This window comes from Oryctolagus cuniculus, chromosome 18 (assembly GCF_964237555.1).
Source record: "Oryctolagus cuniculus chromosome 18, mOryCun1.1, whole genome shotgun sequence".
Classification (NCBI taxonomy): Eukaryota; Metazoa; Chordata; class Mammalia; order Lagomorpha; family Leporidae; genus Oryctolagus; species Oryctolagus cuniculus.
Genome location: NC_091449.1, coordinates 33851344 through 33874209, shown reverse-complemented (window position 1 = coordinate 33874209; position 22866 = coordinate 33851344). Strand labels below are relative to the sequence as shown.

At 57.7% G+C, this 22866-nt stretch overlaps 1 protein-coding gene across 7 annotated transcripts in view; it reads right to left on the bottom strand.

Annotated features, from left to right (window-relative positions):
- ADCY7 (adenylate cyclase 7) overlaps positions 1 to 22373 on the bottom strand; it is a 59107-nt gene extending 36734 nt beyond the window's left edge. Inside the window, exon 1 of one of the 7 annotated variants that reach the window (XM_051833918.2) lies at positions 22352 to 22373. The gene's annotated coding sequence lies outside the window, so the exon portion shown is untranslated. Of the gene's footprint in view, positions 1 to 2854; positions 3133 to 8917; positions 9109 to 20169; positions 20192 to 21917; positions 21973 to 22351 lie in introns of those variants that run through there. The other 6 variants (XM_051833912.2, XM_051833917.2, XM_051833913.2 and 3 more) reach the window with 6 other exon arrangements.
- Positions 22374 to 22866: the final 493 nt, after the last annotated feature.

The window sequence follows — 22866 nt, the reverse complement described above, 5'->3', positions numbered from 1 at the left end:
AGCTGCACAACGGCTTTATCCCAAGTGGGGGGCTCCGCCAATGCCTGTGACACAGTCACGGAGGACAGCAGGTGGTGACAGGAGAGCAAGATCCCAGGTGTCCAGGGGAGCAGGGCCACCTGAGAGAAGTGAGCCCGGTCCAAGGCTCGGCACCCCCCCCCCACCAGCCCCCTGGAGAAGGGCTGCCAGGGAGTGGGGCTGCAGCAGCCCAGCAGGTCTGTGCCCAGGGTTGGGCAATGGCCTAGCCATGACGTGCTGGTTGTGAAATCCGTGGGCAGGGGCAGGTCGAGCCGGATGCCCAGGGCTAGCCTGGGGCAATGTGCCACCCTTCTGGGGGGGGCACTGGACAGAAGGGGTGGCTGGAGGAATTCCCCCACCCACACCTGTCAGCCAGAGCTCCCGCGTCTCCAATGCTTCAGGGACATGTTCCACGCCTGTTACCCTCTTACTAATCTCCCGGAGCACTGCCATCTGCCCCATTTCACAGATAGGAAAACTGAGAGACGGGTCAAGTGGCTAACCTAAAGGATGTCCCTCAGCCCGGCTCCACCCAAGCTTGCCTCTCTGCTTCCCCCAGGGGCATCTGGGCTCCCACCCAAGGCAGGGGGGAACCTTGTGACCCCAGTTATACAAACACTTCCACTGGGGTAACAGCACCTTGCGTCCGGTGCTGGACAGCCATCACTGCTTAATCCTCTCAACCAGCTGACCACTGCACACCAGCAGCTGGGAGGGGGCAGAGTGGGGCTCGAACCCAGACTGACAGACTCGAGCTCTGCCCTGCTGTGTGCAGAGGCAGGCACCACAGCCCCCGGCCTCCAAAGCCCCTGGCTTCTCAGGCTGCTGATGCCCATGGACCCCCAGATCCCGGCCTCAAAGTTCCTCTCCCTCCCACCCCTGAGACCCGACCTCATGGAAGGCCGTGTGCTGGGAGCCTGGATCACATGCTGCCTGCTCCCCCAGAGGCTCCAGGACCCTCTGCAGCCAGACACAGCATCGCAACAGCGTGGCAAAGGCTGCAACGGCTGCAGCGTGGGCGAGCCCCACGTCCACCTCCTCCAGGCCGAGCTGACAAGGGGAAGCCCAGTGCCGGGCGATGGACCACTCAGCCACACGTGCAGACTCCCTGGTAACGTGGAATGGCGAGGCATGGGAAATCCACCCCCCAAGCCCGCACAGGGCACACGGCGCAGCTCCCTGACCCAGCCACCAAAGCTTGGTCTGACCCCACCCTCCCGCAGCGGGGAGCACCACCCAGAGCCCCCTCCTCAGGGTTGCCCTGCCCAGGTGAGGCCCAGCATCCTGGCAGGGCTCCAGCTGACCACACCTGAAGAGCACATGAGTGGGTCCTGGGGGTCTCTGCCCTCCTCCCATGAAGTGGGGGTTGTGGGGAGGACGGGGTAGGGGGTAAACCAATAGCTACAGACTGTGAAGGGGCCGTCAGGTCAGCCCTTCTGAGAAGCACCTTTGGCCTCTACAGAGGGCTCACCCCTGCCCCATCCTACCTCTCCCTGCCTACAAACCCATCCCCCAGAACCCCCAAGCAAACCCCTCCCAGATATGCCCTGCTACCCCAAGCCCAGCTGCCCATGGCTCCTGCTTTTCCATAAAACACCCCTGGCGACTGGGCCTCCAGCCACCTAACCCTTTCCTTTCTGAGGGCCACGGGGTCTGGAGCAAAGGAGAGCCTGCCCTGCCCCAGCACCAGGAGCCACAGGAAACCCCAGGGCTCTGTGGGGGTGGGGGGTGGGGAGGCACCAACCCCAGGCTGCAGGTCCCAGACGCAGCACTTCCTGCCGGTCTCTTGGGACTTCCTCTAGATCTGCTCGCCTGGGCGTCTTCTTCATGTCCGAGCCTGTCACACGTTCATGACCTCGCAGACTCAGCATTCTCCTCATGGACATTTTTGTCCCAAACAGACACGTTCAGCCACCCTCGAGCCTCTGCCTCCCTGGCCCTGAACCAGCGTGCTGGCACCAAGAGGCGGCTGCTCCCCGGGTCCGAGTGTTGCGATGAGCACACGGGCAGCTGGGAAAGCCCATTCCACAGCCACAAAACAAAGAGCTCCCCTCGGGGGCCATCCTGGCTCTGTCTCAGCCACCGGCCGCTTTGAGAGCTTTTTGTCTGTTACTTGTTATTTGGCTTCATAAAATAAGCTGAGCTGCCCTTCCCTCGCCAATTTTTACTTTCTTTGAGAAAAAAGAAGCACACTTGTAAATCCAAAATCATGGGACCAGCGCTGTGGCATGGCGGGAAAAGCCGCCACCTCCAGCACCAGCATCCCATATGGGCGCCGGTTCGAGTCCCGGCTGCTCCACTTCCGATCCAGCTCCCAGCTATGGCCTGGGAACACAGTGGAAGATGGCCCAAGTGCTTGGACCCCTGCACCTGCATGGGAGATCTGGAAGAAGCTCCTGGTTCCTGGCTTCACCCTGGGGAGTGAAATAATGGATGGAAGATCTCTCCTCTCTCTCTCTCTCTCTCTCTCTCTCTCTCTCTCTCTCCCTCTTGTCTGTAACTCTGACTTTCAAATAAATACATAAATTTTAAAAGGAAAAAATACAATACAAAATCACCACCCTTGAGACGACATACGGACGTCTGAGAGTCTGCGGCGCACAGAACTCCGAGTGGAGGGGCCCAGCCCGCAGCACGTTGCTCACAGAGCATTTCCTTAGCAGGCCGGGAGCCAGTGACGAGCTGTGTCTGTCCAGCTTCCAGGAGACGGCCTCCCCGGGCCAGCCTGCCCGGTCCTCTCGCAGCCAGGCCCGCAGGCCGAGCCCGCCTCCGTCTGCCTGGGGCTGCACGGCCTGCCGCCCAGGCTGATGACACCCCAGCACCACGCCCGCTTTACCTGGTCGTCCCGGGGCCCCTCTGCAGCCGGGCCGGGGTCCCCACCAGCAGGGAGGTGGTCTGGCTCGCGCCTGGGCTTCCTCGGATGGCGTCCAGACTCACACATGGGAAGGCTCCGTCCCCGGCTACCTACTGCGAGTGAGTCACATAGGGGACCTGCCACTTCCTGCTCCGGCGGCGGTGGTGGCAGCACGGGGGCCTCAGCTGGGCGCCTAGCGGGGTGCGGGCGGGGGCGGGGAGCCCTCCCAGCCGCAGCGCAGCCCTCTGCAGCAGTGAGGGGAGCCGCCAGGCTCCCGGCTCCAATGACTTCATGGAAATTTGAAGCTTGAAACTGGAACAATTTTGAAAAAAAAAATAATACAAGCACCAAGAGCCTTCATTAGAAGCTGCGAGTCGTGTGTTCCATGCAGGGAGTCGACGCAGTCTTAACGAGCTATTAGACCAGTAGCTTGGCACCGAGCCTCATCCTGGCTCGGCCGTCACAGTCAGCCCCGCCTGGACCTCAGTTTCCCCGTCTGTGCAGGGAGGTGGCCCTGTCCACCTCCAAGAAGGGTCCTGGAGAGCCTGGGACACCACAGGTCATCCAGGTGAGCCTCCCACCTCTGCACTCCACACGTGCCTTGCACTAGGGGCAGGGCAGGGGACGAGACCCAGGCCCAGCCATGGGTCTTCTCCCCAACAGCTGGAGCCCCTGCAGAACCCCAGCAGCCCCAGGCACCATGAGGCTAAGAATCAAACCCCAGCTCCCATTCTGCTCTGCAGCCTCAGTTTCCCCACTGGGGTCGGGGAAGCCCAGTGGCGAGCAGCAGACTAGGAAGGCCCACTCCCTAGCACACATGGCAGGGTCCCAAGCTCATTTTCTTTACATCTCGACACTCCAACGAGCCCGGGAGCTCTGCCTCCCTCCAGGCCCTCCCCGGCCCCCTCCACAGCACCCCTGCGATGGGACTGTCTGTACCAGGTCTGTCCTCTGCAGAGAATTCCCTGGAGAGGGTACTGAGGATGGCCATCTCGTCCAGGGCGGGCATCCCGTGCATGTGGCCAAATGGGGCTGCCTCTGCGCCAGGCCCTGTGCCAGGGGCCAGCAGGTGACTTAAAAGCCCTGCAGGTGCACAGGGCTCTGGGCTGTTCCAGAACCCACAGGAGCCTGGCCGTGGGCACAGCACCCACCCCTCCCCCCACTTCAAGCACACACCCCCTGGGCCTGGGCATTCCAAGAAGAGAAGGAACAGACATTCTTAGGGGAGATACTCACCATGCACAGGACTGACAAGAGACCCCGCCCCAGGATGGAAGAAAATCTCCCACAAACCAACATGGCAAAGAAATGGCCCAACTAAAGATGGGCAAAGGACTTAAACAGGTCGTTGGAGAAACAGGATACCAAGAACGATCAGTAGGCACACGGAGAAATCATCGACAAACCCGCACGGAGTTTGCACTCCTCCACCAGAAGGGCCGAAATCCAACCGAGGCCACCAAGTGTCCACAGGGCCATGGAGCAACTCCAGCCGGGAGGAACCGTACAGACTGGCACAGCCAGGGAGGAAAACGGGCAGGCCGGCCCAAAGCTAACCCCGGGCTGCACCCAAAAGAACGCAGTGACCCAGGGACCATCCCGGCACCGACGACCAAGACAGACCTGGGTCCTCACGCAGTCAAACAGGAAGTCACCCGAGAGCCCAGCCAGGCAGGACAAGCAAGCGTGCACCGACTCCCACGATGGAAACTTTCTCTGCAATAGAGGAACAGATGCCTGATGCACACCCCAGGCATGAAGCACACGTAGGAGAGCACTTCGTGTGCATCCACAGACGCGAAGTTTCAAGAGGGACGGAGCGAAGCTGCCGCGGCTCAGAGCCGGGCGGGGGTTGTCCCTGGCGAAGCTGCAGATGGAGAAGGGGCACAAGGGACTCTCTGGGGAGCCAGAAGGTTCTCTCTATTCCTCCTAATAGTTATTTATTTGAAAGGCAGAGTGGCGGAGAGATAGGGAGTCAGAGAGATCCTCCATCTGCTGGCTCACTCCCCAAATGTCCACACCAGCCGGGGCTGGGCTGGGCCAGAGCCAGGAGCTTGGAACTCCATCCAGGTCTCCCACACTGGGGGCAGGCACAGCGCACCTGCTGCCTCCCAGGCACTCCCAGGCACACTGGCAGGAAGCTGGATTGGAAGCAGAGGAGCTAGGACTCCCCAAACCAGCACTCTGAGATGGGGTGGGGGCTTCCCACGCAGTGGCCTAACCCCCTGCAGTACAACGCCTGCCCTGAGGTGCAAACATCCCACCTGGCTACACTCGTGTGTGCACAAGTGCAACTCACAGCTCTGCGCATTGAAGGTCGTGCACCCGACTGTGTGTACATTACACGTCCATTTCTTGACAGGTTTATCCAAGAGGACAGGGCGCTGGGTGCTCAGTCACCTGGGAAATACAACGGCCTGACTTGAACCAGCATGCACAGTGATACCTGGGTGCCAACCCTTGAAGGGAGCTGGGCGTGCAACAGGTACAGCGGTGAGCAGAGGAGCAGGGCCACAGGGGAGGCCAGGGGGGGATAGGGAAAGTCCAGGTGGGCTGGGAGTCCTTGAGATGGCGGAGTCAGGAGGCACCTGCCTGCTTGATAACTCCCAGAGGCCTCAGCTGCAGCACGGCAGGTGGCTGGAGGGGGCACCATGGCAGCCCGAGGATCGCTCTCTGCTCTCAGTGTGAGCTGAGGGGCCCAGCCTTGCCAGCAGGGGCATTGGAAGACAAACCCACCACGCGATGACAAAAGCTGCTGTCCCACCCAGCAAGGCCTCCTGTCCGCCCCAGGCCTCCTTCCAGCTGTGGCCTTGGAGGACATAGTGCTCAGACTCTCCTGCTGCACCCCAGCCCAAGCCACAGGCACCTGAGAGCCCACCCAGTGAGGCGCAGGGGCAGGACCTGTGTGCACCACAGCCAGGTGCATGCCCAGACAACGGGCACCGACTCCCGGAACTCCCGCCACGACTCCCCTGCTCCAGAGGAGGGACCCAAGGCGCCGGGGGCCACATCCCAGCCCAAGGTCAGCCGGGAAAAGGCAGCGCTGGGATTCAAACTCAGGTCCGCCTGACTGCACAGCCCATGATCATAGCAGCTCAACAGCCGGCCCTCCCGGGAACTCAGTACAAAGCCTTCCTTGGGGACCGGCGTCGGGTACAGGAAGCTAAGCTGCCACCTGACACCCGCATTTCCTGTTGGAGCGCTGGCTGGAGTCCCAGCTGCTTTGCTGCCCACCCAGCTCCCTGCTAATGCACTTGGGGGGCAGCGGGAGATGGTTCAAGTCCTTGGGCCCCTGCACCCATGTGGGAGACCTGGAAAAAGCTCCTGGCTCCTGGCTTCAGCCTGGCCCAACCCTGGCCAATGCAGCCATTTGGGGAGTGAACCAGCAGCTGGAAGACCAATCTCTTTCTCTAACTCTGCCTTTTAAATAAATTTTTTAAAATTTTAATTTATTTGAAAGGCAGAGTTACAGAAAGAGAGAAAGGGTGAGAGAGAGAGAGAGAGAGAGAGAGAGAGAGAGAGAGAGAGAGAGAAAGGTCTTCTATCTATTGGTTCACTTCCCAAATGGCCACAACAGCCTAGGCTGGGCCAGGCTGAAGCCAGGAGCTTCTTCTGGGTCTCCCACGTGGGTGCAGGGGCCCAAGCACTCGGGCCATCTTCCACTGCCTCCCAGGTGCATAAGCTGGGAGCCAGATGGGAGGTAGAGAAGCCAGGCCACAAACTGGCACTCATTAGTAACACTGGCATCTCAGGTGGCAGCTTAACCTGCTGCACCACAACACTGGCCCCTAAAATTAATCTTTTTTTTTTTTTTTTTTTTTTTTGACAGGCAGAGTGGACAGTGAGAGAGAGAGAGACAGAGAGAAAGGTCTTCTTTTGCCGTTGGTTCACCCTCCAATGGCCGCCGCGGCCGGCGCGCTGCAGCCAGCGCACCGCGCTGATCCAATGGCAGGAGCCAGGAGCCAGGTGCTTTTCCTGGTCTCCCATGGGGTGCAGGGCCCAAGCACTTGGGCCATCCTCCACTGCACTCTCTGGCCACAGCAGAGGGCTGGCCTGGAAGAGGGGCAACCGGGACAGAATCCAGCGCCCCAACCGGGACTAGAACCCGGTGTGCCGGCGCCGCTAGGCGGAGGATTAGCCTAGTGAGCCGCGGCGCCGGCCTTAAAATTAATCTTAAAATAAAAATAAATAAAGGGCTCTCAGAGATGCGGTGCCCCTGGTCCCACTAGGCTCCCACGGTAGGTGCCCTTGCCCGATCTCCCCTCACGCCCGGCACTCCCAAGGCTGGTGAGCAAACTCCACCCGAGGAGGGCAGCCTCATGGCATCCCGCGGGGCACACTGCTTCTGCTTGTTCAAGCGGCCAGACCTCACAGCATGGCCCCAACTGCGTCCTGCACCACTCAGCAACTCCCCCCCCACTAGTGCACAGACCCAGGGGTGTCTTGGAACCAGCCACCCACTGTGCCACTTCCGAGGCCAGGACCTGCTCACCCAAGGAAGAGCGGGGATGTCCGGCCTTGGGAAGGACCAGGGCCTCGCTGGGGAGGGGGCCCAAGCCGAGGCCGTGAAACAGCGCAAAGGAAGGAACAAAATGCAGCAAACACAAGGCAGACGGCGCTGTCTGCTGGCCAAGGGACAAGTAGCACCGAGTGCTGAGCGAAGAGCGTGGCCCCTCCCCCACAGGAAGAAGCCCATGGCCCCCAGTAGGATTCAAACCCAGGTGGGGATGGGGGGAGGGCAGGGGCGGAGTGGGTATAAGAAGAGAAAACAACCCCTCCCCCCTCCCCTAAACCGGGATCTCACCAAACTGCAGAGGAGCCCGGCAGAGACAGGATCTGAGCCGTGGGCCACTCACTCCCAGCTCTCTAGGGGTACCGGGGCATGAGGGCTCCACAGAGAAACCCAGCCCAGCCCAGCCCACGGGAGCCGGGAGCTCAAGGCGGCCGACTGTGGTCAGAACAACACCGCACAGCTGTCTGGGAGGCGGCGGCGGCTAATAGGTACCTGTGTGATGCATACAGTAAGGGCTTAATTACAGCTGGCAGGCTAGGGAGCCCAGGCTGAAGGCACCTTCTTAGCCCCAAAGCCTGCATCCCGGCTGTCCTCCATGCCCGCGTGCCACAGCTTGCCTGGGCCTCCTAGGTCAAGGCCTGTCTCCTCCTCTGGCCCAACCCACCCTCCCTTCCCCTCCTTGACCCCACCTTCCCGCTGCGGCATCTGCTGCCTCCTGGAAGGATCCAAATGCTGCCCCCTGCCCCCCCCCCCATTCCACCACAACACTGCACCCACTGCTGCTCTCTCCGCTGGGCCACAGCACCACAGGCCTCCCACGAGACAGAAACATAACTGGCCCTCCTCTCCACTGCAACCGCCATTCGCACCATGGGTAACAGCCCCGTTTCCCCAGGGAACCTGGGCCGTGTTCACGGCAGAGTGGGCACGTGACTCAGACCGGGCCACTGGGAGTCTGGGAAAGGCGCCCTCCTGTCACCGGGCCAGGGCTGTGCCACTTTTGACCCCTGCCTCCTGGTGTTCCCACGCTGAAAGCCCCTCCCACGCCAGAGTGGTCATTAAAACGCTTCTGAAACCACACAAGGCCTCTGAGGGCGTGAAGGCCTCGCTGCGGTCCCCAGCTCCCTCTTGGATCCCTCCCTCTGGGGGGTGAGGAACTCAACCTCCTGCCAAGAGCCAGCACCAACCTTCCACCCACACGAGCAAGCCTCCAGCTAGGGAGCAAAGCCTCAGCCCAGCCCAGCCTTTAGTGACTATAACTTCAGAGACTAAACCAGAACCCTAAATTCCCAGCCTAGGGAAATTGTGGGGTAATAGATCCTGAATACGATCACCAGGCAGGAGAACTTGCCAAAAAATGAAGCCAAGACAGAAGCAGAGTCTTCATGATCCCGGATGAGCCCCTGGATCCAGCCATACCTGAATGCACACAAAATCTCCCCCTGGGATTATGGCTGTCATTAGGTCTCCTTGTCTTCCCCTTCCCTTTGCTTGCAGTAGGGCTCCCCAGACTCACACTCTCTCGTGCGCACCTGCCTGCTCGGGTGCCAGCAGGGTCCCAGCTTCTCTTCCGTCAGACCCGCCTTGCTGAGAGCCAAGACCCCCTCTTCCCTGCACTGGGCACTCGGTGGCCCTTGTGCTATTGCTGCCAGGCAGATGCTGCCCTGGAGAACACAGGACAGAAACACAACACAGTGTGAGCCCCTCGCCGGCTCCCCAGCCCAAGACAACAGAGCCCAGCCCTGGCCAGGGGCGGGCACAGCCTTGTGGTTCTGTCACTCAGCCGTCCCCAGATGGATTTGTCACAGGCAGGCTGGGGAGCATTCCAACGCATCGACTCAGCTCCTCCGGCTGCGCCCTCGGCTCTCCCCAGCTGCGGGCTCAGGGCCGTGTTGGGGATCCTTTGCCTCGCCAGGCTGGCAGTTGAAGGAACGCCCGGGTTCTGCCTGCATTTCATGGGCTGGAAGTGTGGCTTCCAGAGGAGCCGACTGAGGCCTTGCAGCCACCTACCCGTCAGAAGCCAGCGGGGCCTTTTGAGCCCTGACCAGCTGTGGTCCCGAGGGGTCACCGGGGCAAGCCCCAGAGCCATCGCCCCTCCCATGTGGACGTCAAAATAGCTGCTGCTTAGCCCAGCTCCAGTGGCAGGACAAGCACAGGTGGGCCTAGGGCATGGGGGTGGTGCAGCCCGCCCGAGGGCAGGGGGCCGGCTGTCACGACCTCCCCACCCCCACCCCGCCCTGGGCCCTAGTCCTTGCCAGCCCTGGAGGTCAGAGCTTAGGAGAAGGGAAGGGCGGCTGAGGCCACACGGTGTTGAGTAACAGCAGTGAATCCTCAAAGAACAGATGTGAAAGCAACTGCCCTGGCAACCAAAAGGCCTGATTTCCTTTGAAAAACTTGGCAGCTGGGCCACACCAGCAGCCGCCCGTCCTTCCCCACACCCGGCCCAGTACGACCGACCGGGAAGGGCAGGGAGGAAGATCACGCCCCTCCCGACAGGCCCTGGGAAGGGGGCTAAGGCAGAGCTGAGAAGAGCAGCTCACAGAACCACCCAGGAATGGGAGCCCTGGGCCAGGCACTGTGGTGTAGGAGGTAAAGCTGCCACCTGCAACATAAGCATCCCATGTGGGCACCGGTTCGAGTCCCGGCTGCTCCACTTCCTATCCAGCTCCCTGCTAATGTGTCTGGGAAAAGCAGCAGAAGATAGCAATTACTTGGGCCCCTGTACCCATGTGGGAGACAGGAAGAAGTTCCTAGTTCCTGGCTTTGATCTGGCCATTGCTCCCATCTGGGAAGTGAAACGAGCAGTTAGAAGATCTGTCTGTCTCTCTTGGTTTCTCTGTCTTTCCTTCATGCTGCAACTCTTTCAGATAAATAAATAAAACTTTTTTTTGAAGATTTACTTATTTATTTGAAAGGCAGAGTTACAGAGAGGCAGAGGCAGAGAAAGAGAGGTCCTCCATCCGATGGTTCATTCCCCAATTGGCTGCAACGGCTGGAGCTGGGCCAAACCAAAACCAGGAACCAGGAGCTTCTTCCGGGTCTCCCATGCGGGTGCAGGGGCCCAAGGACTTGGGCCATCTTCTACTGCTTTCCCAGGCCACAGCAGAGAGCTGGATGGGAAGTGGAGCAGTTGGGACTCAAACCGGTGTCCATATGGGATGCCAGCACTGCAAGCAGTGTCTTTACCTGCTACATTACAGCGCCGGCCCCAATAAATAAATCTTAAAAGTGGGGGGGGGGCAGGGGGAGCTTTCTGTGGTCTGATTATGTTACACGGGTGCCTATGTGGTTTTTTTGCATTTGAAAAAAAAAAAAACAAGAATACATTCCAATTCTTAAAGAGTTTTTACCAGGGGATAAGAGTTTAGCCCACTTGTAATTTAACATTTGCATTTTTGTTTGTGTCTGCAACTCTTCACTATGAAAACATAATCCCCACATAGAAGACAACAGCAGAGCGGGCACAGGGCCTCCCGGTGAGAATGTCTGTGTCCCACCTGGGTTCCGCACCGGGCTCCACCTCCCAACCTCTGCTTCCTGTCAATGCGGACCGCAGGCGGTAACGATGATGGCTCAAGTCCCTGGGTTCCTGCCTCCCACACGGGAGACCTGAACTGAGTTCCCAGCTTCTGGCTTTGACCCCAGCGCAGACTGGTTGTTGTGGGCATTTGGGAAGTAACCAGCAGATGGGAACTATCTGTCTCTCTCATTGCCTCTCAATAAAATAAAAAGTAATAATACTAAAAAAAAAAAAAAAAGTAGGAGAGAAAGAAGTTACAATGGGAAAAAAAAAAAAGGGCAAGTACAAGATTGGGAATTCTCCACTCACAGCCAAAATCAGCAGTGCCTGTAACTAGGTGAAAGTTGAAAGTTTTTGTGATCCTTAAAAATATTTTAAAGTCAGGCTGGCACCACGGCTCACTAGGCTAATCCTCCGCCTGTGGCGCCGGCAACCCGGGTTCTAGTCCCGGTTGGGGTGCCGGATTCTGTCCCAGTTGCCCCTCTTCCAGGCCAGCTCTCTGCTGTGACCGGGAAGGCAGTGGAGGATGGTCCAAGTGCTTGGGCCCTGCACCCGCATGGGAGACCAGGAGAAGCACCTGCCTCCTGGCTTTGGATCAGCGAAATGCGCCGGCCATGGCGGCCATTGGAGGGTGAACCAACAGCAGAAAGGAAGACCTTTCTCCCTGTCTCTCTCTCTCTCACTAGCCACTCTACCTGTCAAAATATATATATGTGTATATATGTATACATATATATATATATATATATATATATATATATATATATAAAAGCCATCACACATCAGCTGCCAGTGTCACTAAAGGAGACTCGAGCAGACCATGCAAGCCTTCCACAAAGGGTTTGCACCACCTCCACATGCTGTATGAAACCGACAATACCAGATGAGATCCGGCCTCTGGAAACAGTAACAATTTACAGCACTCAGGGGTCAGGAGCACTTGAGACATCACAGGAGGCTCTGACAGGTGAGGGAACCCAGCTGTAACAAAACCACTGGAAGAGGCACAGAACACGTGTCAGTCCCACGTGGGAAACCCTGCCGAAACACAGGCTGCCTCATCGTGTGGACCTCACTGGGAGCCTGATTCTAAAAAAGTCAAATAGCAGGCAGACATCTGGCGTGACAGCTGGGACATTGCTGGGAATGCCTCATCCCATATTGGGGTGCCCGATTCGAGTCCTGGCGCCACTCCCAGTCCCAGCTTCCTGCTAATCCACACCCTGCAAGGCAACAGGTGATGGCCCAAGTACTCGGATGTCTGCCACTCACGTGGGAGACCTTGGTTGAATTCCTGGCTCCTGGCTTCAGCCTGGCCCAGCCCTGGATATGGCTGGCATTTGGGGAGTGAACCAGCTGATGGAAGAGCTCTGTCTCTTTCAAATAACAAGAAAATAATACAAAAAGTAATAAGTATATATTGTCGATGCTTGTCAAAGCATTGGAAATCTGAACACTGGATACTTATGATCTTAAGGAATTATTGCTGGTTTTCAGATATTATATATTTGACTGTTTTAATATATAAATCAACCGATTGTGATTGCATAATTAATGAGGTACAACGTGATGTTATGATACATATAATCTGGTTTACATCAAGCCAATTAACATTTCCAACATCTTAAGGACTTTTTTGTGATGAGGACATTTGAAATTTAACAATTTTGAAACATGCATTTTGTTTTGTTTTGTTTTTTGACAGACAGAGTTAGACAGTGAGAGAGAGAGACAGAGAGAAAGGTCTTCCTTTCATTGGTGCACCCTCCAAATGGCTGCTACGGCCAGTGCACTGCGCTGATCTGAAGCCAGGAGCCAGGTGCTTCCTCCTGATCTCCCATGTGGGTGTAGGGCCCAAGCGCTTGGGCCATCCTCCACTGCCTTCCCGGGCCACAGCAGAGAGCTGGACTGGAGGAGGAGCAACCGGGACAGAATCCGGCGCCCCCACCAGGACTAGAACCTGGGGTGCCGGCGCCACAGGTGGAGGATTAGCCTATTGAGCCACGCTGCCAGTCAGAACATGCACTGTTAACTATAGTGACCACACTATAAAAAAGTGTTCCCCTCACTAATGGAAAGTTCACACCTTTGACCAGCACCTCCGTTACCCCACATGGACCTCTGCTAATCTCCACCTCTGCTTCTGAGTGCAACTGTTTCCGTTTCCACCCACAAGGGACCTCTCGCAGCACTCTTCCCTGTGCCTGGCTCATTTTACCTAAGAGTGTCCTCCAGGCGCACGCGTGTTTTCGAGAGGGACAGAATTCCATCCTTTGAGGCTATCCACTGCGCTCTCTTCACCCACTCGCATGGCGGCGGACACTTGGCTATTGGGAACAGTGCTGCAATGGCCATGGCACGAAGCCAGCTCTCCAACACAGCAATTTCAGCTCCTTTGGATAAATACCCAGGACTGGGCTTGCTGATCATACTATAGTCCAATGTCTATTTCCACTAACAGTGAACAAGACTTCCTTTTCCTACACATCCTGGCTAATATTTTTTATCTTTTATGTTTCACTTTTCTGAAAGGCAGAGTGACAAAGAGACAGAGAGAGCTTCCATCTGCTGGATCACTCCCCAAATGGCTAGGGAGTTGGGGTTGGGCTAGGCTGAAGCCATGAGCCAGGAACTCCATCGGGGTCTCCCACCTGGGTGGCAGGGATTCAAGTTCTTGGGCCATCACCTGCTGCTTTCCCAGGCACATTGGCAGGGAGCTGAATAGCAGGCGGCTGGCTCTGTGACACCACAGGTTAAGCCGTCGCCTGCAGTGCCAGTTTGAGTCCTAGTTGCTCCAGCTCCAATCCTGTTCTCTGCTAATGCACCTGGGAAAGCAGCAGAAGATGGCCCAAGTGTGTGGGCCCCTGCACCCATGTGGGGGACCTGGATGAAGCTCCTTGTTCCTGGCTTCAGCTTGGCCCAGCCCTAGTCACTGTGGCCATTTGGGGAGTGAACCACCAGATAAAAGATCCCTCTTTCTTTCCTTCTCTCTCTGTAACTATGCCTTTCAAAGCTGTGGTGTAGTGGGTAAAGCTGCCTGCAGTGCTGGCATCCCATGTGGGCGCACTGGTTCAAGTCCCCGCTGCTCCACTTTCCATACAGCTCTCTGCTATGGTCTGGGAAAGCAGTGGAGGATGGCCCAAGCCCTTGGGTCCCTGCACCCAATGGGAGACCAGGAGAAGCACCTGGCTCCTGGCTTCGGATCGGCACAGCTCTGGTCATAGCAACCAATTGGGGAGTGAACCAGCAGATGGAAGACCTCTCTCTCTCTCTGCCTCTCCTCTCTCCAGGTAACTGTGACTTTCAAATAAAAATAAATAAATATTTAAAAATATTTTTAAAATAAAAAAGGATTTATTTGATTTGAAAGAGTTACAGAGAGAAAGAGAGAGATCTTCCATCCATGGGTTCACACTCCAGATGGCTGCAACAGCCATGACAGGACCAGGCTGGCACCAGGAGTTTCATCTGAGTCTCCTACATAGGTGGCAGGGGCCCAAGAAGTTGGGCCATCTTCCACTGCCTTCCCAGGCATGTTGGCAGGGGACAGGATCAGAAGTGGAGCAGCAGGGACATGAACCAGCACCCACATGCAATGCTGGCACTGCAGGCAGTTTCTTTACCTATGCCACATTTTTTTAAAAAATATATCTCCTGGCCATCTGTATGCCTTCTAAAATGTATCTAGTTAAGGTCATTGACCATTTTTTTAATTCAGGATATTTGTTTTCTTGCTATTGAGTTGGGTTCCTTATATACCTCCAATAATAAACTTTAGTCAAATATCTGGCTTGCAAATATTTTGCTGCCTCTTCACTCTGTTCTTTCCTTTGTTGTAAAGAAACTTTTTGATTTGATATAACCTTATTTGTCTATTTTTGCTTTTGTTGCCTGAGCTCCTCAGATCAAATAAAAAAAATTGCCCAAGCCAATGTTTTGTTTTGAAAATTTTTTTATTTAGTTGAAAGGCAGAGTTACAGAGAAGCAGAGAGAGAGAGAAGCCTTCCATCTGGTTCATTCCCCAAATAGCTGCAACAGCTGGAGCTACGCTGATCCGAAGCCAGGAGCCTCCTCTGGGTCTCCCATGCAGGTCAGGAGCCCACCGACTTGGGCCATCTTCTACTGCTTTCCCAGGCCACAGCAGAGAGCTGGATTGGAAGTGGAGCAGCCAGGACCTGAACTAGTGCACACATGGGATGCCGGCACTACATGCAGTGGCCTTACCCACTACGCCATAGCACCGGCCCCTTGTTTTAAGATTTTTCTTTCTTTATTTGAAAGGTGAAAGAGAAAGAGAGAAAGTTTCCATCTGCCGTTCACTCTCCAAATGACCACAATGGCTGAGGCTAGTCCTGGGCCCAGACCAGGAGCCTGGAACTCCATCCGGGTCTCCCACGTGGGTGGCAGGAGCCTGAGTATTTGGGTCATCATCCATTGCTTTCCCAGGTGCATTATCAAAGAACTAGACTGGAAGTGGAGCAGCCAGGACTTGAACCGGAGCTCCCCAGTATAGGCCGATGACATCGGAAGCAGCAGCCCCACCTGCTATGCCATGCCAGCCCCGCCCAGACCAACGTTATGTAAGTTTTCTCCTAGTAGTTGTATAAGTTCAAGCCTCACATTAAGTCTTTAATACATTTTGAGTTGATTTCTGCATATGGTTTGAAATAAGGGTTCAGTGTTCTTCTTCTGAATGTGGACATCCAGTCTTCTCAAATCCCTCTATTGAAGAAACTTCCTTCGCCCTTTGCTTTTAGCGCCACTGTTAAATGCCAATTGACCATAAGCGCATGGGTTCACGCCTAGGCTTTCCATTTTGCTCCACTAGCCAATGTGTTTATCTTTTTTTTTTTTATTTGAGAGGTGAGAGAAAGACAGAGAGAAAGGTCTTCCTTCCATTGGTTCACCCCACAAATAGCCGCTATGGCTGGTGCTGCGCTAATCCAAAGCCAGGAGCCAGGTGCTTCCTCTTGGTCTCCCATTCGGGTGCAGGGCCCAAGCACTTGGGCCATCCTCCACTGCACTCCCGGGCCACAGCAGAGAGCTGGACTGGAAGAGGAGCAACCGAGACCAGAACTGGTGCCCATATGGGATGCCAGCACCGCAGGTGGAGGATTAACCAAGTGAGCCACGGCGCCGGCCCCCAATGTGTTTATCTTTATGCCGGTGCCATGCTGTCGTAATTACTACAGCTTTGTAATATAGTTTGGAATCAGATAATGTAACATCTCCAGCTTTGTGCAAAACTGCTTTGGGCACTGGGAGTCTTAGTGTCACAAGAATTTTAGAATCATTTTCCATTTCCGTGAAAACAGGTCCTTGGAATTTTGATGGGCACCGCATTGACTCTGCCCATCACTTTAACGATTAATCCTTCCGATCTGCGAACACTTTCCACTTCTTTCTGTCTCCAGCGTCTCATTAACTCGTCCTAGTTTTCTGCGTACAAATCCTTCCTTGCACTGTTTACGCCTAAGCATTTTGCTGTTCTTGATGCTACACTACACAGGACAGTTTTCTTGGTTTTGTTTCTGGAAAGTGAATGGCACAGAAACACTGCCGCCTTTGCGCGTCTGGCCGGCACCCTGCAGCTGTTCTGTGTTCGTAGGTTAGTTCTAACAGCCGTTTGGTACCCGTGTGCTTGTAAGAGAATCCTTATGGTTCCGCGCTGTGGACGGCAATTTTGACAGATGACGTGATCCCATGTCGGGAGGGGCTGAGCTTGGCCAGGGTTGGCTGAGGGGCAGGCACGCTGTTCCACCTTCTTTCATCTTTCCGGCCGGAAATGTGGAAACGCTGTCGTCACCTGAGCTTGGGGCCCCTGCTCTCCCTTGAGTTACACAATGAGGGATCGAGTTTAGCTCCTTCCCACAGCGGAGGACCACGGGGACGTCAAAGCAAAGTGACTCGGCCACATCTTAGAGCCAGGGACGTGACCCCACTCCCTATGATGGGAGAGAGAAACAGGGACAGGTGCAGCCCTCCCCACAGCCTCCCTGAGCCCTCCGGGAGGAAGCGCAGGAGGCCACAGGTGCCAGCTCCCCGAGACCACCCGCAGGGGGCAGCCGTCCTCCCCTCACCCCCAACAGCTTCCACAGCAGCCTATGGGCAGCATCTTAGCGCTCTCCTGGGAACTCCTCCCTGTCTCATCCTCCACAAAGGAGTTGACCTGGGGAACGGGAGGCCCTTGGCGCAGGGGACATCCACGTCCCAAGACATGGCGCTGCCGCACCCTACCTGCAGACGCCACCAGGTTGAAGAACAGACCCGTTTCACTCTGAAAAAAAGGGAATCCACGAACAAGGGCACAGCCGCCAGCCGCTCAGTAGAGCCCTCAGAAACAGCCTGAATCCAGCCCAGGGGGTGGATCAGAGACATGGCCTCTTCCCCCGCCTAACTCAGCACACACACAGCCCCGCAGGCATAGGGCTGTCGGCAGAGGACCGTGGGGAGCACCGTGCACCTCAAGTTCGCTTTCTTAGTATTGGTTACAAAGTCAGCTGGAAGGAGTTACTGCAAAGACAACAGGTTCTAAGGTTTCTCCCACTTCTTGCTTATATTTTATGATTTTTCAATAATTAAATGTGCATTATTCCTTTAATTAAAAGTTAAAGTTCCTTGAAGCCTAGCAGTTAAGATGGCTGCATCCCACATTAGAGTGCCTGGGTTCGAGTCCCGACTCCAGCTCCTGCTAATGCACACCCTGAGAGGCAGCGGCTGGCACCAACAGGAGAGACCTGGAGGGAGTTCCCAGCGCCAGCTTCCGCCAGGCTGTCGCAGGCATGTGGGGACTGAACCAGCGGATAGGAGCTCTCTCCCAGTCTCTTCATCTTGGTGTCTGCCTCTATGTTTCCGTGTGTCTGCCTCTGTCCGTCTCTCCCTTCCACCTGTACCTTCTGTCTGCCTCTCTCTCTCTCTCTCTCTCTCTCTCTCTCTCTCTGCCTCTGTCTCAAATAAATTTTATAAAAATCAGAGCCATTTAAACATGAGAAATGAGCTGACTTTCTCCTCCTCCTGGGATTGCAGCTCGTAGCTTCAGTCCAGGAAGCAGGAACGCTGGCTTCCAACCCAGACATTGCGGCCGCCCATTTGGGGGACCCCGGGCCTTAGTTTCCCCAGTATTCACACACTAAACTCTCCAGTGAGCTCCCCCAACACCCGCACTGAGCCTGCTTCCTCCTCTGTCAGAGGGACCTCAGGGCCCACTGACAAGGTCATGCGAGCAATGTCGGCCCCACCACTGCCCTCCCCACAAACAGGCATACCCCTCCCCCGCCTGTGCTCAACCCTCCCACTGACCTGCACCTGCTGCTGGGGAGCCCACACCAGAGCCACGAGCGTGCAGAGCCCAGCCTGCTCATGGCCGACCAGCCGCAGCCAGATCCTTCCCACCGCCCTCCAGGAAGGTAGCGAGGTCCCCCCGACCCTGAACCCCGGAGAAGCAGAGGCAAGCAGGAGAGAAAAGACTGTGCACCTACACACAACCCACCAAGGCCAAACCGCACCAACATCTTCATTCCACTCCCACCAACTCTTCCAGGTGCCCCCGGATGTACTGGCTTCTTTTGAGAGTGACTGTTGTTTTATTCCTAAATGGTGCATGGTTCCCACGACCGAGGGCTGCTCTCTGCATGCTGACGTGCCACAGAACCCACAGCCTTCGCAGCTGTCCCAATGATGCCCTCTGCACCCTTCTTTGCAGCCTGGGCTCACACACTGCATTTGTCACATCTCTTTGGTCTCCCCTAACCTCTGAGGGGGGTTCTCTTATCGTCCCCATTTTACATATGGGCAACTGAGCCTATGAGAGGCGAAAGTGCTCACCTAGACTCTCAGCTGGGCCTCGGGCCCAGGGGCTCCAGCCTCAAGAGCCTGGCTCTGGTCCTCTGGACCTAAGAGTTAGCAAATAGCCTTTGTTGTCTCTAACAGAACACAGCAGCAGCTCCCTCTGCAAACAGCTAGATGGCTGCTCAGGCCACCTCGCCGGGCAGGTGGCCATGAACTGAAGGAGTAGCCTCCTGTGCACACACTCGGCTTCCTGTCACCAGCTCCCTGCACCTGGCCATGGCCCTGGCTGGATGCCCACCCCCACCCCCGTGGGGCCACACCGAGACATTTCCAGGTAAAGAATGCGCTCAGGTCTGGAGGACTGGGCCCGCGTTTCTCTCCTTTTATAGCAACACCCAGGCCCAAGTGCCCATGTCCATCCAAAAAGCAGAGGAAGGTGGAGCCCCAGAGGCACAGCCGGAAGTCCTCGGGGTCCCCAGACCACAGCCCTGCCACAGAGCCCGACCAGGCTGGAGGGGGCTCCTGGCACCAGGAGGGATGTGCGCTCTGTCGCAGCCACAGGATGCGACTGCGCTGGAGAGAAGGTGCCAGGAAGAAGAGCTGGAGCGAGGCTGGGAGGCCGGGAGCTGCAAGTTCTTACAGCACAGAGCAGACAGGACCCAAGGGAGCCACGGCAGGGCCTGCCGCCTGCAGGCGGACCACACGAACTCAGCCTCCTCGGCAAGGGTCCTCGGGTCACTGCCCGGGGCCCAGCCCACAGGGATGTGGGGGCAGTGTCCACTCCCCACAGGGCCCAGAACTCCCGCCCTACAATTCTAACCCAGGACTGGCAACATCACCCTAGAAAATCACTTCCTGGGGCTGGCGCTGTGGCATAGTGGGTTAAAGCCGCCACCTGTGTGCCGGCATCCCATATGGGTGCCGGTTCGGGACCCGGCCGCTCCACTTTGGATCTAGCTCTCTGCTATAGCCTGGGGAAGCAGTAGATGGCCCAAGTCCTTGGGACCCTGCACCCACGTGGGACAGCCTGGCTCCTGGCTTCGGATCGGCGCAGCTCCAGCCGTTGTGGCCATCTGGGGAGTGAACCAATGGATGGAAGACCTCTCTCTCTCTCTCTCTCTTTGCCTCTTCTTCTCTCTCTGTGTAACTCTTTGAAATAAATAAATCTTTATAAAAAAAAAAAGAAAAAGAAAAAGAAAATCACTGCCTTTGACTCCCAAATTCGGGGAGGGGACGGCGGCTCAGGGCCGAGAGGGGCCACCAGCATGCCTGGTTCCCTCCAGGGAGGGCTCATCAGACAGCTGCCCAATGGCCTGAGCCACAGACGCCAGCAGACGCCCAGGGGACAGGGACAGGCCCCCCACTGGGCCTTTGCTGCCTCCCACCCGTTCTGTCCGGGCCGTGAGACTGAATCCTGGGGCCGCGTCCCTGGGCCCCCAGGGGGCTGAGAAGTCTGCAGCAGCTTCCAGCGCTCACCTGCAAACCAACTCCAAGTCTGAGGCAGGGGAACCGCTCTGGAAATGCACCAGCCCGGACAGACACGAAAAGTGTCCTGCTTCTTCCTCATCACAGATAACCCTGAGACTACGGAAAGCATGAATAAAAGAAAATGACCTGCGGACAAAGCAACCCCAAAGATCCCCCCACACACACACGCGCACACACACAGGGCCCTGCCCCGGCATCCACCCATGATGCACGGCTCGGCTCGGCCTGCCTGCTGGGTGAGCGTCCGGGGCCAAAGTGTGGCCACCCTGTCCTCACCCCTGGCCAAGGGGCTCAGAACTCAGCTCTCTGCCTCCTGCCCAGACACAGGCAGGCCCACCGATTCAGCCAGGAGCCAACCCAGCCACCGTGTTCCCATGCACAGTACCTGCACCAGCTAATGAGCGGGGGGGGGGGGGTCCAGAGCACAGGGTCAGCTGAGGGGTAGGAGTGGGGTGGGCGGGGAGCTGAAGGGTTTTGCCCTTGGTGGGGAACTTAAGAGAACCTCTGAGCTCTGCCTGCATGGGCACACAGGGCCTGACCTGTACTCAAACGGACCCCCCCCCCAGAACCACATCTGAGCGCACGGCAAGACCGGCCCCACTTCCAGCTCCTGGCCTAACTTGGTGAGGTTTGTGAGGATCTCAGCTTCCCCCACCTGTAAAAGGGGCCACTGCTCCCAGCCCAGCCTAATTCACCTCGAATGAAACAAGGGAGGGGCAGCGGCTGTGGACTGGAGGACTTCCTCGCCTTCCCCTTCTCCCCGCCCTCCTCTAGAACCCGCCGGGGGGTGGGCAGCCCCTCTCACCAGTGCGCGGGCACCACGGCCGGTACGAATCCTGCGCACAGCACTTCGGTCTGCACCTGGACCCTGCTCGCCAGACCTGGGTTCTCATCCCTCCCCCAAGCAAGCCCCTCTCCCACGAGGGCACCTGGCCCACCTCTGAAAGCCACAGCGGAGTCCAGAGTCCCTCACCACAGGCCCCGAGACCACGGCCTCCAATGCCCTGCGCAGCAAAGCGCCAGGGGCTCACCCTCAGCTTTCACTCCGAGTCCTGAGCTTTTGAGAAAGGAGACCCGGGATGGACAAGAGGAGGGAGAAGAGCCCACATCACGCGTGACAGGCTCCAGCAGGGTTCTGCCCATCAGGGTCGCGGGCACCTGTGCCCTCCCCTTCCTGTGGGGAGGGTTGGGGTTTACCGCCTGTCACCACCTCACCCCTGCTGGGGCTCATCCAGGCCCTCACCCAGCCTCTCTCCCTGGTGCTGTATTCACAGAGATGGTAGCCAGGCCCTGACCAGCGGGACAGAGCCAGCAGGGCGACTCTGCCATCCTCGGTCAGCAAACATACCCAGGAGCCCCAAGGGGGACAGCGCCAGGGCACCCGGGGCCCTGCACGTCGCTCCAGTCTCAGTCTTGCCATCAGGGAAGTGGGGTTGGGGCACTGTCCACTGAGCCTCTCCCTGCGGGAAGGCAGCAGGCTTGGGAGCCAAGCGAGCGGGCATCGGAGAAGACCCAACCAAGCCTCAGCAGCAGCTGGCACACACACGCTGGGGGGGCTTCCCCGGGCAGCCCCGCTCAGGCCCGCGACCCCTCATCCCCTCACTCCCACGCCTCGGGATCGAGAAAGGGGACCGGCTGGAGGCGCCTGGAGCTCACACCCGCCCCGGCGCGGGCGCGGGCCCGAGTCGCGGGTCTCCGGCCCCTGCACCCCCGAACCGTGGCCCGAGCGCTCTCACCTGCCTCGCGGCTCCGCTCCGCCGCCGCCGCCGCCGCCCGAGTGTCCGCGGGCGGGCCCGGCGCTGCGGGCGGGAGCGACCGCAGGCGCCCCCCGCTGGCCGCCGGGCCCAGGCCGCGGGCGCGGGCGCGGGCGGCGGGGCCCAGGCTGCCGAGGCGGCCGGGGTGCGGCTTGCCCCTGCCCGCCCGCCAGCCCGCCCTGAGAGGCTGGAGGCGCCGCCTCCCTGGCCACCTTCGGACACCGGCAGGAAATAAAAGCTTTGCAGAAGTATTTTCTCCCAGTGACTCACGCACGTGTTCGGAGCGCGGGCCCGCCCCAGCCCCAGGAAAACTCTTTCTAGCAAACTCCGTCAGCTGCGTCTGCCCGGTTTCTGGAAGCCTCCGCGGTCGGCTGGCACGTGCCCTCCCAGGGGGTCCACAGGGGGCTGCCGCCCACCTCCAGTCTTGCTGGTCCAGGTGACCTTGCCCCGAGCCCGGAAGACAAAGCCTGCCTAAGAAAGTAGGTGTGGTAGCCTTGCTGTGACCCCTGTCACCCAGGGCGGGGCCCCAGAAATGGTAGGGAGCAAGAAAGCTCCTCTGAGTCACCAGGGAGGGAGGGGACCAAAGGCGGGGTCATCAAGTCCAGGAGGGCTTGGCACTCACGACCTCAGAGTCCCTCGCAACCAGCCCAGCCAGTGTTCCCTCAAACCGGGGGTGGAGCCGGTGGTCAGGGCTCGCTCTTGGCTGGGAGGGGGTCACAGGGGCATCTGTCATGCCCAGGTCTCAGGTCCAACCTCCCATTCCCCCTGCCAGCCAGATTGCCACAGGAGGAACCAGCCAATCTGTACTTTAATTTTAACTTGGTGCCAGAGCTGTGCTCTAGCAGGTAAAGCTGCCACTTGCTGCGCCGGCATCCCATATGGGCTCCGGTTCAAGTCCCGGCACCTCCACTCTGATCCAGCTCTCTGCTAA